The sequence below is a fragment of the Microtus ochrogaster genome, unplaced genomic scaffold (assembly GCF_000317375.1).
Source record: "Microtus ochrogaster isolate Prairie Vole_2 unplaced genomic scaffold, MicOch1.0 UNK85, whole genome shotgun sequence".
NCBI classification, from domain to species: Eukaryota; Metazoa; Chordata; class Mammalia; order Rodentia; family Cricetidae; genus Microtus; species Microtus ochrogaster.
This window is the reverse complement of record NW_004949183.1, coordinates 209,853-220,165: the sequence shown is the minus strand read 5'-3', so window position 1 is coordinate 220,165 and position 10,313 is coordinate 209,853.

The following is a 10,313-nucleotide window of genomic DNA, read 5'->3' as shown; positions in this document are numbered from 1 at the left end:
CTTTGTGCAAGAGGAGGCAGGAAGATTGTAAGAGCCAGTGGGCATGGAAGACACCAAGGAAACAAGGCTTTCTAGATACAACCTGGCTGACACCCCTATGAAAGCACAGAGCTGGTGGCAGCATGCTTAGGGCCTGCACTATTCTAAGCCACATGGGGTCCCAGCATTAAAAGGGAAGTGTATACAAGCCTGCATCCCTAACCCAGAAGCCATCACCAATTGACACACTTCTCACAAAGGAAAAATTAGTTATCTCTAACAAAGTCTCTCTAGGTATAGAAACCACACTTGATGGTAGGCCTTAGGCCCAGAAGTTGATAGTTAACACAAAATGAATCCAGTGGTCTTTTGAGTGTTTTTTTCTTTTTTCTTTTTCTTTGTTTTTTTTTATTTTTTTATTTTTTGGTCTCATACTGCTTTGTCTTGGCATTTTATTTTGGCAGAGGGGATCAGGACTTTTCTTCATATACTATGGTTAATGATTTTGTTTTCTATGTGATTTCTGTTTATAAAAGTGTGTGTGTGTGTGTGTGTGTGCAGGTGTTTCTTGTGCTTTTTCTTTGGCTCCTTTTTCCTGTTTTCTTGTTTGCTTGTTTTGACCTATTCTGTTTTTGTTTGTTTTTAGTTGCCTGTTTGCTTTCTAATGAGAGAGAATGAAAGGGTATAGATTTGAGTGGATGAGGATGGTAGGAAGATCTGGGAGGAGATGCAGGAGGAGAAACTGTGATCAGAATATATAATAAATTCAGAAAAAAGCCTCTCACCTAATCATTAATTTAAACCACTGGTGAATTCAAAATAAACTGACTATTGGGAAGTGATACAATTGTGGAAACTGGGGACTATCTGAAAAATTAGGTCTCAGGGAACATACTTTTCAAGAGTAGGTATTTATTTGCCCCTGTCTTGTTACTACTAAATAATGCTTCTGGATGTCATTAGTACACAGGGTGTCTCCCTTATGCCTTTTTACCATGGCTTTTCTTTTTTTGCAATAAGATCTCAAAAAAAAAATCAATAGAGCCAGCTGTCCGTGGATTGGAGCTTCTAAAAACCATGAGGAAAATGAATGTCAGCTCCTAGTCAAAGTGTTGAAACATTTGACTAATCCATGAGGATACATAGAAATTGAGTATTTTATATATTTACTAGTAGAAATGTTAAATGGTAAAACCACTTTGGAAAATAGTGTCCTAATTTCTTAAGTACTAAACATATAATTAACACAAAAACCCAGCTATCATATTCCTGAATATTTATCACCAAGAAATGACTTATGTTTATGTAAAAACATGTGCGTGAATTAAATATTATTTTTAATAAAACTAAGTAGTGGAAAACTTCAGATATCATTCAAAAGGCAAATAGCTGAACATGCCATGTTATATCTGTACCACAGAATACAATTCAACAATAAAAATGGACTGCTAATAAAAGTTATAAATTTGCTACCATTCAAGTTACCATCCTTAATAAAAGGCCAGTTCTAAAACATTACATTCCATATAGTTTCACCTCTATAACATTCTCACAATGACAGAACTTTGTAAATTAATGTTAGTAGTTTCTAGGGGACAAGAATGACATAGAATGTGGTAAACAGTGACTAATAATATAAAAATGTTGTACACAGGAGTTTCTTCATGGTTATGAAAGAATTCTGTGTATTCATTGTGTTGATGATTACATGAAGACATATGCTTAATAAGAAATAAAAAGCACTAATGCCAATTTTAAATAGTGAAAACTAAATAAAATCTAGTTAAAAATAACAGCCATAACATTGTCAAATTCCTAGTTTAGATGTTGATATAAAGGCATTACTATATTACTATTGGAAGCTAGTTAAAGGGCCCACAAGATTTTATGGGTTATTTAGCCATTTCTTAACTTTAAAAGTTTTTGCAAAAAAATTAGGACATTGTAGATAAATCTAATATCCCTTTTGGTCACCATTTCTCATTTTGTTTACTTTACCTGTACTAAAACTCCAGAAAACACTACTATCATAAACTTTCTTGTTTATTTGTTGATAAAATATTTTGTTTTAAGAATATATGCATGTAATCATAAAATATATGAAAATATATTATTTTATTCACTATACTTTATATACTTTCTATATCAATAGATTATACAGTAACTTCTTTAGTAATTCAATGTAATATTTTCAACATACAGTCATACAAATATTATTTATTGTGATTTCTGAGTAACGTTTGATCAGAGATAAAATTTTATTTATTACTCTAAGACATTCAGACTGATCTCAAAATTTTTAAATATTTCAGAAAATGTTGTTTTACATATATGTGTGTGTGTTTCTCTAGGGAAGAAATGAAAGGGGTATGTCACAAGTTATTACCATCTTCACTTTTATCAGAACTGGCAGACATACCTCAATATTTCCCATAATTTTGGTAAAACTTAAGTCTTCTCTTCTAAATATTGCTTAATAAAATCTGCCCACCTAGTGGCAGTCTCAAAATTGGATCTTATACTAATAAATCCTTTTTAAAATATTTTAAAGTCTACAATATATTTACATTTTAATTTTGTCTGCTAATTCACTTCATAATGTAGAGCAAACAGTCTATCAAAATTATTTTCACGTATTTACTTCTTTACATTCTGACTCAGTATATCTAATATTCCAGACTCTTTTTCCTCAAAATACTCAAAACGTTCATCCTTTATAATTCTCTGCCCTTCCCAATGTAAATTAGTCAAACAAAACCTGGCTTGTTTTATTTTTCTGTCTTAACCATTGTCCTGATCTTTGGAACAAAGTTCAGAACAGAGTGTGCAGGGGTAGAATTATCTTTCGTGAATATGTGAGGAGTCCAGGTTACTAATACTTTTTTTCATTCTTTCCCCTAGTATACGTGCTTGTGCAAGACAGGAGATTAGTTTTAAGTTTAAACAGAAGAATGTATTTCTACAAGAAGAGCTTTAAAATTCGTCTCCTGTGTGTACAATCCGCAGAAAAAAAATATATGCTAAAGGAAAAAGAAAAGACAAAAACAAACACAAAGCTTCCAGGGCCAAAACAGATAAGAATTTCCTAGATCAAAACAGCTGGAGCAAGTACTAGCAAAATCATTTCAAGTTACAATTTTACTTGCAGAGTCTGTTTCAACAATTTGAGTCCTTCAGCCATGATTTCATTATTTCCATGTTTGGTTAACAAATATTTTCAAAATTTATTGTGTCCAAAATCCACTATCACCTAGTTTATGAGATAGGTGGAAAAAAATCATAGAAAAAACAAGGAATCTACTGTCTAAGTCTTAGAAACCTTTTAGTTTAGGATGACAATAACCTTTAATTTTATTAGTGTATGTTAATTATACATATTAGTGGAGTTCAGTGTGATAGTTCCACACAGACTACAACATGAATTGATCAAATCAGAATAATTAGCACTTCTTTCTCCTTATAACTGCTTAAAAGTATTTTTGTGGTGATGATACTCAAATCCACAGACCCCATATATTATGCAAATACTCTACCACAAAGCTATGTCTCCAGCACCTTCCTTATCATTTATGTTTGGAGTCTACAAACTCCTCTCTCCTAGATCTTCAAAAATACATAATAAATTATTGTGAACTATAGTTATCTCACTGTGTTATGACTCAGCAGAACTGATTCTTTCTACTTTATTCTGTTTTGGTACCTATTGTCCACTTTCCTTCTGCCTCCTCTTTCTACCTCTATCCTTTACAGATTTCGACTGAGAATATGGACTTTTCCTTGCATATGTTACTTAAAATATTTCTAGCCATGCCATATTGCATGGAAAAACACTAATCCCACAGAGGAAATTGGTCATGAAAAGTAGAAAAACGGCAAAGGGTAGTGTATAGCCAGGGCACTAAAGTCAAAGAGATAGAGACAGTCTCACACAGCCATTGCTTACATTATGTAGAGCGTTAAAAGAAAGTCCCCCATAGAAACCTTCCATTCTATTTTTACTTGACTTGGGGCCACTCTACCTGTGGATTTTTTTTGTAGCCGCCACTCTTTGCAGTATCCTTTCTAGGTGATACCTAGGTTTTCATGATCCCCCATTTCCTTGAATTAGGGTTCGATGTAATTTCTGACATATGTCTGATTCAAATTGTATTTTAGGGATAAATGGAATCAAGTATAAATAGAATGCTCTAGTATTAAGTACAGGTCCCTTTGACTAACAATAGTGTTTTAATGCATGACTAAGGAAGAATTCCTTCACAATTCCTAATCTCATTTTAGAACCACTCAAGTGTTCCTTATGAAAATTAGAGATCCTATTAGACTCTGACCTCAGGAATATCTGTTGTGAAAATTTCTTTTTCCTATGCCTATGAATCTTGTACTCGACCAATTTGCATTCTCTGAGTTTTTGTCAAACAGATAACCATAGGGAGCAAACTAGTTAGTGTTTCATATGCTAGTTTTTTTTTAAAAAAAAAAAACAGTAAAGGTCTTTTATTTCTTAATTATTTCTGTGACTTAAAAATTGTATTTTAAAAAGGTGATTCAGAGACTCTGTTGCAATATTAAATTACATGACTATTGAGGAACCCACAGAACTGGGACTGATTTAAGGACCATCATGACTAGTAACTAAGGAGAGTTACTGAAAGCACATTAGAGGCATGGCTAAAAGCAACCACTTCTGAAGGCAATATGTAGCTAGATATGAAGGTTTGACAGAATTTATTGCTCTGTGATATCTACTCTATATTTCAAACAAAAATAAACTTTTTCTTCAGTAAAAATAATTTCAGCAGACTTCAAATTGGGCAGGTAAAAGTAATCTGGCCTTCAGTAATTTATTTAACTTCATCGAATATCAGTTCTCTACCTGAACATAAGAATTTTAAAATTCATAGGTGTAAAGCTTAATTGGGGTAAACTACGTAATTTGCCTTGCATATGGTTTAGCACATATTAAGTACCAAATATATGTTAGGTGTTCATATTACTATTTTCACTATCAAACATAGTGGGGTAAAATGTCAAAAGCACTTGGTAGAAAATTAAGCCCACCATAGAGACCTTGAATTGTAACCTAGCCTTCAGATTCCTCATCAGGAGAGTAGGCCAGGGAATATAAGAGCGTTACACTTGGCACAAGTCCAAACTGCATGACTGCACAAACACTGTAACTGTTCTGTATTCAGACACATTTGAAAGGATTTTTCCAGCATAAATTTCTAAATGTGCTGCTTGTTTTGTAATTGAATCTAGGGCAACAGCAGCAGTGCTATCATTGTTTACATTTCTACCTTTCAGTCTTGATCCAAAGTATTTGCAGGAGTATGAGTTGGCTAATAAGAAAATTTTTTTCTTTTCCTAAAATAATATTTTATATTTCTTTATTCTATATATCTGCAACAAGTATTAATCTTTTACATTTCTCTGAAATGTTTAGTCAGAAATAATTTACAGTAAACTGCCTAATTCAGTTTACTCTAGGTAATTTGACATTAAATTATTCCTTTTGCTTTGATTTTAAGAAAGAATTTCAGTGAAAGAGAACTTCATTAGCAACATACTGGATTTGTAATTCTGCTATGTTTTAAACCTTTTAAATAAAAACGCAATATAAAGACCGTATAAATAATTGGAAATTCTTCTCACCCTTAATTAACTTTTCTGTTCTCTAAGATTTAAAACTGCCAACCTTAATATAGATAACTGTTACTCCTCAATTTATAAGTGTAAAAGAAAAAATACTTTTTGTGTGTTTATGTTAAGATAGTGGGATCAGGAAAGACAGATTAACAGGTAAAGGTGCTTTCAGCCAAGCCTGATGACCTAAATTTGATCCTCACGAATTCCACTTTCATGGTGGAAAGAACCAACTCCTGTACATTGTCATCTGATTCATACCTGTACAGTGACATGTGTGCACATACACAGTAAATAAACATGAATATACTTAAAAATAAAAGTAGACTCAGTTCCTTTTCATACTTTGCTTTATCCTCATTGTGCATAAATCTTATAGCATTAATATGTAAATGTTAATATGTTAATTTGTGTTATTAATTATAATTCACTAGGATACACTCAAATTCTGGAAAGATTAAATGGGCTGATCTATAATGTACTGCTGCACATTACTACAATAAGTCACCTCCCATGCAATTAAATAGCCTGGAGTAGAATTGTGAGAAAAGATCATTGTTGAAGGATTAATAACTGAGTAAACATGTTATGTGTAAGAAGGTTACAGAAAATGTTCATGTTATACATTGGTTCACACGTGTGTGTGTGTGTGTGTGTGTGTGTGTGTGTGCGTGTGTGTGATTGAATTTCCATTTACTTCTTTCTTCTTTATCACTTCTTAGCTCAAACTGTGGATCTGATATCACATACAACTCCAAGCAAACTTTCACCCCTCAAATGACTGCAGTTTTATATGCTTTCTGACTTATAGCCCAAGTTTTCTACAAATTAAAGGATAATCATAGGACATATCTCTTAATGAATGCTGATTCAAAAATTATTCTATTTCTTTAGAGTTCCATCTAATTTGCAACTCATTGCAGGATTTATTATTAGAGCATGAATGATAGATTGTATATCTATCATTGATTAAGCACTTCCCCGATTAAAAAAAAAATCCTACATTAGCAGTTAGAAAATTGTTTCTGAAAATGAGCTAACATTTACTTTGTCCTGCCAAATTATCAAATGCAATATATTTTTAACAGGAAATAGTCCTAGTTATTCTATATCTATTAATCCACATTTCAATATGTTGCACTTCTGTGAGCTACCTGACTCAGTGCAGTACCCCAAACTTCAGTGCCAAAACCAGAAGTGAATATCCTTACTAGATTAGTAATAATATTGCACTATGGTGGCAGGAAATGCACTTTTTTTTCACTGGCTATAGCTATTAAACTATGCGGAAACGACTTCTGGGAAGGCAGCCAGGTCCCTTGACTTAAAGGCCAACCATGGGGAAGACAAAGGTAATACAAGAAGTGAAACTATACCACCTGACCTAAAGCATTATTAAGATACTTTTAAAAAGTAGAGTTTTCAACTCTCTATGATGGACTACTTTCTAAAAAAAATGTAATCTGCCATGGAATTTGGTAAAATAGTAAAAAATGTGCATATATGTATTAACATGAAACAAAATTTCTAAAATGCAATCTATGTACTCTACTAGTATACTAGTATACTCATCATTCTTGGATATTCTGTATAAATATCATAGTTATGTCATAATAGATCATTAGTACTTTTGAAGCTGATCTATGGAGTACACGTAGAATAACACTGCTTTAGAGAGGGAGAAGAATGGGAATTTTTTTTTTCCATTCTGATACTTTTAACAAATTTCTTGTGGCATGTTATAAGGGAATTATTCATGTTACTGATAAGTTATAGATGTTTGTATATTTTAGTTTAAAATTGGTAGCTATACTTAATGAAATGATAAACACTTGATATAAGGATGATATCAAAAAAGCAGTAAACATTTATAAATAATATTTAATTAGTTGTAAGATCATGGGTATTATGATAGTGAAAATATTTACTCATAAGTAGATAGTGTCAAATACTTTTAATAGTTATTTAAGGTTCAAAGCTTGCATTGCCTCAGTTTTTTTCTATTTGAAAACTAAAATAATGCCAGAAAATATTAAGGAGAATCAGTGAGCTAGAGAAGTATAATTAACCTGGAACTCAAGCAAAGAGTTTTATAAAGAATAACAATCTATTATGTGAATGATAGTAATAGATCAATTAAGAAGAAGACAACATTTAGTAAATGGCAATAGTAACAGAAGTAGTTTATAAAATAAGACCATTAATTAGAGTAAGAAACAAGTAATAGACAGTGTCGGTTTAAGTAAAGAGAAGATGGTATAAAATAGTCAAAGATCAGGTTGTGAAAACAATATAGCATCATCAATCACAACTGAGATTAAAGGCCATGAATTGGAAGATATTAAAATTAAATGAAGTACAAACCAGTTAATACAGAAATTGAATAGATTGAGCATAGGATTTATTGAAGATCATCTTTATTTCTCTTGTGAATATGCTGGACCAAAAGGGTAAAAGTGCTGGTGGTATATATCTGAGAATTTATTGTAATTATGGACTGTGAACTCCAAAGTCAAGTAAGGAAAACAAGTAAAACTATGGAGACAGTGGATGACAGACAGCAAAAGGTTGTTTTAGCTAGTGTATTACAGGATCCACTAGGATACAGAACATGTGAGAAATGGAGCATTATAAGGACTGAAGAAAAAAGGGGATTAGAAGAGATTATTTGAGAAAGATTTTGAAATTGAGGTTATGTACAGAATACAGTTATTTATAAAAGGAAAGCTACCCATCCAATGTTGAAGTTTAGTTTCTGGAAATAATGGGCAAGAATAATGTTACTTTCCTTATAAGAAAAACTATTGCTCCTGCATTAGAGGCCAAGAAATTTACTTTACTGCAACAGCTACTGCTGCCAGCACTGTGCCACCACTCTATTAAGAACTTGCCCTTGCAATTTCTGCCATCCCCCAGAGCCAAGTTCCTTTTCCATCTCCTATTACAACTGAAATGGAAGTCATATAGTACTGCTTTATGTGTGTTGAAAATTTTGCATTTAAGTGTCATGTTAGGGCATCTGATTGGTACAACTTAACTCCTACACTGTAGTTTCAACGCATACCAGAAGTCAGAGTTTTGATTTTAACATTAAAAAGACACAAATTATTATTTAAGATTTTCCTAAACATATATGGCTGTTATTACTACTCATGCAAGAATATTCCAAACATCTAAATTTAAAATAATTGCCAAAAATTTACACTTTACTAGAAGAGTGACTAACAATCCACACATCTAAAACCAAAATTACTTAGTTGAGGAATGAACATAGAGATTCTCCCAGGTAAAGCATGAAAGGGAAAAAAGAGAGAGGGAGAGATTGTTTTAGATCCCATTGATTTCCTTAATAAAAGTTGGAAAGGAAAAAAAATAAAAAATAAAGGGAAGTGGGTAAAGGTTATCCTCTGACATGACATACGTGTCATGGCATATAGACATGAGCAAAAAAAAAAAATTTAAAAAAAGCTAAAGAAGGAAAGAGGAACTGGGGAAAGAAAAGATAAGGAGTTGAAGAAGTAAAAGAAAAACATACCATAGTTTCTTTAAATTGATGAATGATTTAAATCTTTAAAGGCTCACTAAATCTCAAGCAGGAATAACTGTGATAATGCTAATTTATCTCTAAGCCAATAAACTCAAACAGGTTACAGACATATTGAAAATATAAACATACAAAATATGTGAATACTAAACAATAATATGCCACAAAGCCCTGATGCCATAATCCCATGAAGTTAAGTTTTATATACATATATTGAAATATTATACTGTATCCTGTGAATATGTACAACTTTTTTATCTATGTATTTTTATTTTATTAAAATGACTTATATATAGTGTGCATTGTTTTAAATTAAGTTTAAAAGCCAATTACAGACTGGTAAAACTTATGCTTATATCAGTGGTTTAATTATACTAGTATTTATACAATAATGATTATATTTAAATGTGTATATTAAGATTTTACAGACTGATAGTAAAAAGGAATTCAATATAAAGATGAACAAAGAACATGAAAATACGGTTTTTAAATACTGGTCATAAAAAGATCAAATATTTTTAAATGTTTGTTTCTGATTTTTAAAACACAATGGTATCAATTTTTGACTTTTCATTGGAACAAAGTCCAGAAATTTCATAATACACTTAGTTGGCAAAGTATTTTAAAAATGAGCATTCTATTAAACTCCTTATTGGTACCATAAATTGGTAGAAACTGGAGAGCAGTTTGACAATATTCACCAAAATAAAAATATTTATTCTTTGCCCATCATTTTTAGTCTGGAAGTTTAGCTTACAGATATTTTAGTATAAAGCTCAATATGTGTATATATATATATATATATATATATATATATATGATATTTAATGATGGAGGAAGGTTAAGTAATAAAGAAACTGCTTGGCCTCATAGGTTAAAACATAGATGGGAGGAGTAAACAGAACAGAATGCTGGGAGGAAGAGGAAGTGAAGTAGATGCCTCAGACAGACTCCATAGCTCAGCTCTCAGGGCACATGCAATGAAGCTCCGACCCAGGATGGACGTAGGCTAGAATCTTCCCAGTAAGTGCACCTTGGGGTGCTACACAGATTATTAGAAATGGTCTAGTCCAGGTGCTAGAGTTAGCTGAGAAGAGGCTAGATATAATGGGCCAAGCAGTGTTTAAAAGAATATAATGTGTGTGTT